This window comes from Eretmochelys imbricata, chromosome 14 (assembly GCF_965152235.1).
Source record: "Eretmochelys imbricata isolate rEreImb1 chromosome 14, rEreImb1.hap1, whole genome shotgun sequence".
NCBI lineage: Eukaryota > Metazoa > Chordata > Testudines > Cheloniidae > Eretmochelys > Eretmochelys imbricata.
In genome coordinates this window covers 42333864-42340753 of record NC_135585.1, presented here as the reverse complement: position 1 = coordinate 42340753, position 6890 = coordinate 42333864, and the positions used below count along the sequence as shown (strand labels likewise).

The window sequence follows — 6890 nt, the reverse complement described above, 5'->3', positions numbered from 1 at the left end:
CTGCAGGGGGCCCACTGTCTGTGTTGGATGGCGGCTTTGGTCTAGCACCTCTGTTCTGCCCGGCGGCCCTGCCGTGGCCCATCTCATAAGGGGTGCTTACCAATTCCCCCACAGGGAGCAAAAGGTTTCTATGCACCGTCTTTAGTTGCCCTGGACCGTCTTCAGGTTTGATCTTGTAGACCGGCAGATCTCCCAGCTTTTCCATCACCAGGTAAGGTATTGCCTTCCATCTGTCAGCTATCTTGTGTTTGCCAGCAATACCCAAATTTCGCAGCAGGACTCTGTCCCCCGGCTGGAGCTCCTGCGAACGCACTCTAGCATCATATCGATGTTTGTTGCGGTCTGCGTTCTTCCGAGCCGCAGCGGTAGCTAAGCGATAAGCATCCCGCAGCTTTTCTCTTAGTCGGGATACATATTGCTGATGAGTTTCATAGCTATCTCCATCCTCTGATACACCAAAGCACAAGTCTATGGGTAATCTTGGTTCTCGCCCAAACATCAAGAGATATGGGGTGACTCCCGTAGCATCGTTCTTTGTGGCATTGTAGGCATGCACCAGAAATGCGACATGCTGGCTCCAGGTTGCCTTCTGCTCTGGTCGCAAAGTTCCCAACATATCTAATAGGGTTCGATTGAACCTCTCTGGCTGAGGATCACCTTGGGGGTGATAAGGGGTTGTCCTAGACTTTTTAATTCCTGCTATCTTCAGCACCTCCTTCAGAAGGTGACTCTCAAAATCCCGTCCCTGATCAGAGTGTATCCGAGCCGGGAATCCATAGACTGAGAAATATTTGTCCCACAATACTCGAGCAACGGTGGTGGCCCTCTGATCACGTGTGGGATACGCTTGTGCATACCGTGTAAAATGGTCAGTCACTACTAGAATGTTTCCAACATTCCTCTTGTCTACCTCTACAGACAAGAAATCAATGCATACCAACTCCAAAGGTTTGTTGCTGGTGATGTTCTTGAGATATGCAGCCCTCGTGGGCAGAGTTTTCCTTTGAACACATCGAGCGCAAGTCTCACATTTCCTGTGAACATCTTCAGCCATTCGGGGCCAATAGAACCTACTACGAATAAGTTCCAGGGTCCTCTCCATCCCTAAATGCCCAAAGTCATCATGCAGGGCCCTCATGGCCAGGGCTCTGTACTTTTTTGGCAGTACTAGTTGTGCTCGTTGTTTTTGTAAAGGGTCAGTGGTCATTCGGTGTAGCACTCCCTGAATCAGTTTTAGTTTGGTCCATTCTCTCAACAGTAGTTTACCCTCCGGGTTAGGTGGGACAACCGCAGCTGGGCTTCGCCCCTCCCTTTTGGCAAGTAGTGTATCACGAATGTCAATATCTTGCCTCTGGGCTTCTTGCCAGTCAGCCGCATTGAGCATGGGCAAAGGAGATTGGTCTAATGCAATATAGTTCACTGAAGCAGAAGGCATGCATTCAGGGGGCAGGCCCAAAGCTTCTGCAACACATCCCTGAAAGCCCTCACGGGCCTCTGGCTCTCGGCGACTTACACTGCAAATAGCTCTCACTCCATCTGTGGGTATCACAGCAACTTCTGGAGCCTGCGGACGCCTGGACAATGCATCTGCATCTACATTGCTTCTCCCTGATCGGTACTGAATGCTGAACTCATAGCTAGCCAAGGCAGCCACCCATCTCTGCCCTGTAGCATCCAGCTTAGCACTTGTTAACACATAAGTCAGTGGATTGTTGTCTGTCCACACCTGGAACTGAGCACCATACAAGTAGTCTCGAAATTTCTCAGTGATGGCCCATTTCAAGGCCAAAAATTCCAGCTTGTGGGTGGGATAGCGAGTTTCACCATCAGACAATCCTCGGCTGGCAAAGGCTACAGGTTTACATTTGCCTTCCACTTCCTGGTACAGGACTGCTCCCAGACCCTCCAAACTGGCATCAGTATGCAGGATAAATGGTTTGCTTGGGTCAGCAAAAACTAGGACTGGAGCATGAGTTAGGCAAGTAATGATTTCTCGAAAAGCCCTTTCACATCTCTCATCCCACCGTGGCCCAAATGGTGCAAAGGGGCCATTGTGTCTCTGCACAGGAGGCTTTGGGGACCTCCCCTTATTCTTGGACTTAGATTTGTTCTTGCTGGACTGATGTCCCCTGGTAAGATCATTCAGAGGCTTTACAATCGTAGCATAGTTTTTCACAAATCTGCGGTAGTAGCCACTAAATCCAAGAAAGGTCTTGAGTTCTCTGTAGTTACTTGGACGTGGCCATGTAGTGAGTGCTTCTATTTTATCAGGATCAGTACTCACACCTTCTTGGGACACAATGTGACCCACATACTTCACTGAGGTTCTGCAGAACTGGCATTTGTCAATTGAAAGCTTCAGACCATAATCCTCCAACCTATCAAGCACTTTAAGAAGTCTTTCTTCATGCTCCTCTAAGGTTCTTCCAAACACAATCAGGTCATCCAAATAAACTAACACTTGCAGTAAATTCATGTCTCCCACAACTTTCTCCATGAGACGTTGAAAGGTGGCAGGTGCTCCAGAAATCCCTTGGGGCATGCGTTCGAACTGATAAAACCCTAATGGGCAGATGAAGGCTGTCTTCTCCTTATCTTCTTCTCCCAGAGGGATCTGGTAGTATCCACTTCGAAGATCCAACACAGAGAACCACTGGCTTCCCAGCAAACAGTCTAAGGCATCTTGCACTCGAGGCATAGTGTACTGGTCGACCACAGTACGGCTGTTTAGGGTGCGGTAGTCAATACACATCCGGATTTTCCCATTCTTTTTGCGGACTACCACAATGGGTGAGGCGTATGGGCTACGGGACTCTGTAATGATGCCATTCGCAGCCAGCTCCTGAAGATGATGTCGCACATCTTCCATCTCAGAGAGAGCAATCTTCCTAGATCTCTCCCTGAAAGGTCGAGAGTCATGTAGTCTGATATTGTGCTCTACTCCTTTTGCACATCCCACATCCCACTCATGCAGTGAGAACACCTTGGATCTTTCACAAAGTTTCTTCCTCAGGCGATCTTTCCAGTCCTCGGACACTGGTGAATTTCCAAAGTCAAACTTTGCTGGGTCTATTGTCGGAACTTGAGTTTCACACTGGGGTTTTACAATCGACTCAGGCTCAAAGAGGTCTGCTATCTTTTGTCCTTGCTTCACAACAACATCACGACTCGTTTCATTAGCAATCAGTATAGTCACCCTTTCCTGGGCTTCAGCAGGTAGGGTTATGACTCCACTGGGGACCAACACTCCTTCAGGGAGCTCTCCTCCCATCGGCTGCTCTATCATTGCTAATGTCCCTTTACTGCCTTTCAGACAGGTACTCATGACAAGCACTTCTTGCTCCGTCCTTGCAGGCACTACTAAGGGGGTTGTGCCCGCGTACTTCAGTGCCCCAAGCGGTAGCTCAGATGTGTCCCTTTTAGCGCTCTCAATTTTCCTATAGGCTTCAGCACAAAGCGTATGGATCATCAGGGTATTCAGGTATTGGTCCCCAGCCCGCCTTCTGCAGTAATCCGCGAGTACCTTGAAGAGACTGGAGTTGGTCCCTATCAGCACAGACACATCAGAAGTCCCTTTAGGGTCAGGGCATATTAAGGCAGCTGTGTCTACCTCTTCTCTTACCCCAGCAACCTCCTCTGGGAATTCCAGGTGCACTATGACATACCCTTGATAGGGGTATTCATCCATGCTGAGGCCACACAGGCCAAGGCCAGTCAGTGGCTGTATAGGCAGGTGCCTAAGCATCTGTTGGTAGAATGACTGAAATATAATAGTCACTTGAGATCCAGTGTCAAGCACTGCTTTACACTCCACCCCTTCAATCCTCACCGTGACCTCTGCTCGAGGCCCTATCAGTCCTGCAGGGATCCCAGCTGGACAGTCTTTTCTGTGGGAATCTTCAAATCCTGCAGACCTGGGGGGTCCCCGTCCCCAGACCCTCTGGCAGCTACCGGATCTCTCCCAACTGATCCTCAGCTTTCCATACACTAAGGAGGGGTTTTCTTCATTACGGCACTTGGCAGCACTGTGTCCATCCTGACCACATCGGTAGCAGAAGAATTGACCTTTTCCCCTTCGCCTGGGGGGGATGGTGGCTCTAAGTGCGGGCTTCTCAATCGCCACAGTTTGAGGCTTCTTATTCCTGGAAGTCTTAACTCGGTCAACGGTACTTTGCAGCTCAGCTATCCGTTCCGTCAGGACCTGCATTTGTTGGGCAAGTTCCTCTCTGGTGCTCACCATCAGTACACTGGCCGTTTGCAGTGGTGTTGTGCTGCCTGGCTCCGATGTTTGGGCTTCCCAAAACTCACTGGCAGCCTGCCTTTCTTCCTCCACTCGGACCTCTTTTATCAGCTGGGAGTAACTTGGGGGATGTTCCCGTCGTTCTCTTAGCTGGAGATGAAGTAGAATCGGGTTCTGATACTGAGTTCCTCTTACAACTTGAGCCAGTCTGGTCTGATCCATCTGCTCAGCAGTCACTGCTCCCCTCATGACAGCTCTCTGAAGCAGTCTCTCCAGTCTCTGTATGTAGGCTGAAGCCTTCTCGCCCTTTTGTTGTCGGGAATTAAGGAACTTACAGTAGCTGTCTTCAGGGCCCTCTACGCTCCCAAAGTTGTGTTCAAGGGCCTCTAGGCAGTCCTTCACACTGACCCCAGGGTCAATGAGCTTCAGGGTGCGAATCACATCTAATGCTGGGCCGCCAAGGCTCTCTATAAGGCATCTTCGCTTTTCTGCATCTGGTACGGCCCACTCTTGCAGCATTTCAGTGGTATGCTCTAACCAGGGTTCAAACTCCTTCGCTCCGCTGCACTCCGCCAGCCGCCCCACGAACTCCTTCGCTCAGCTGCGCTCCGCTCCGCCAGCCGCCCCACGAACTCCTTCGCTCCGCTGCGCTCCGCTCCACCAGCTGCCCCACGAACTCCTTCGCTCCGCTGCGCTCCGCTCCACCAGCTGCCCCACGAACTCCTTCGCTCAGCTCCACGACCCACAAGCAGCTCCTGCCATCCACACACTGCTCCGCGTTGAACTGCTTCACCAGCCGTGCCGCAAACTGCTCCACAATATATCTTCAGGCTCCCCCACTACTTAACACAACACTCAGTGATTTCAGCTCTTAGGTGAATTCAGCTTGTAGTAGGGGAGCCCCAGTGCTGGTGCACTGTCAGCCCAAAGTGAGCTCAGCAGCCTATAACTAGACTGCTAATGAAATCAAAATTAGCTCTGATATTCCACAGTGGAGAGAGGAGGAAGTGCAATTAGCATGGAAGGCCCTCACCAAGGGGCCCATGCCACCAAGTATTAATACTTGTCCCCAGCCTCTCTCTATTCACACAGTTTTGGAACCCATGACCCTTGCCTAGCGAGTGCTACTTAGTTGATGGTGAATCCCTCCATCATAACAAAAGGCCACATACAGTTCCAAGCACAGTTCCCATAATCAGGGTAATAACAATTTATTCTTCCTGCCCCAATAACAGAGACGCTGGGGATCCCACAGCAGCCAAAGTGACCATTTGAGCAGCTATGGTCTCATTCTAGGCGTGGTGGGTGTGCCTATGCAAATGACATCGGCCCCTGAAGTTCTTTTCCACAACTTGCCACACCTCACCACCAGATGTCAGGGTGGAGCTCATCCTGACACTGCTTACAGAGACACAGAGAATGGCATCTCTCTACCTTGGTGTCTCATTGATGAGGTGTTTTAGAGCAACCCACAACAGCAGTGATAAATATCAGACTAATCAAACCACAAAGACCTGCATCCCTAAGCCAAAACAGCAGAAGTATCTGTCCCAATATTGAGTGCAAGCTATAGCAGCCGCTGACCTCACCTAAAAAGCCAGATAGCCAATGAGAGAAGTGACTCAGACTCATTACAGCAAACCAGCTTATTTCCCTTTCACAGGCACTGAACAAGCTACGGTAGGACGATCTGAACCCTTTTGACAGAAGAGAATTTAGTGACAACTTTTCCCAGGATCTCTTTGACCTCTCTGTTCCTCAGGCTCTATATGAGGAGGTTGACCATGGGAGTCAGGACTGTGTAGAAAACGGAGAACACTTTGTTCAGGTCTCTCAGTGTATCAGTTTTTGGTAGCATGTAGACAATCATTATGGTCCCATAGAAAATTGACACCACGATAAGATGAGAGGAGCAGGTGGAAAAGGCCTTTTGCCACCCAGTAGTGGAAGGCATTCACAGAATGGTGGTGAGGATACAGATGTGTGTTGCCAGCCTTCATAGAAATGGCGAGAGAGTGCATATAGCAGCCAGCATGGTAGTGACAAGCTCCATCATACGTGTGTCACTGCAGGAGAGTTTTATTCCTGGGATGAAGTCACAGAAGAAATGGTCAATTTCATTAGGGCCGCATAAAGTTAATGTCAGCAGCCAGAGAATGACTTATCCAAGTGCCAGCTGCTAGCTGGAGGCAGGACCTGCTATTCATAAGGGCTTCATAATGCTGTGGTTTGCATATCGCTGAATACCAATCATAGGACATCACTGCTAGGAGAGAACACTCTGCAACTGCCAGGAAACCAAAGAAATAATATTGTGTGAGGCAGCCGCTAACAGAAATGGTCCTGTCCCCAGTCAGGAGACTGGCCAGCATCTCAACCCTCCTGCCCAGGGTGTAGCCGGTCTCCAAGCAGGACAATTCGCCAGGAAGAAGTACATGGGGGCGTGAAGTTGCTGATCAGCCACAACTAGCGGAACGATGAGGACGTTCCCAGCCATGGTCACAATGTAGATGATGAGAAGCAGGAGGAAGAGAAAAATCAATGAGGAGTTCTTGTGGCACCTTAGAGACTAACACATTTATTTGGATATAAATTTTTGTGGGCTAAAACCCACTTCATCAGATGCATGGAGTGGAAAATACAGTAGGAA

General features: G+C 49.8%; 1 pseudogene; it reads right to left on the bottom strand.

Annotated features, from left to right (window-relative positions):
• Window positions 1-6005: 6005 nt before the first annotated feature.
• LOC144274074 (olfactory receptor 10A4-like) lies at window positions 6006-6612 on the bottom strand (annotated as a pseudogene).
• Window positions 6613-6890: the final 278 nt, after the last annotated feature.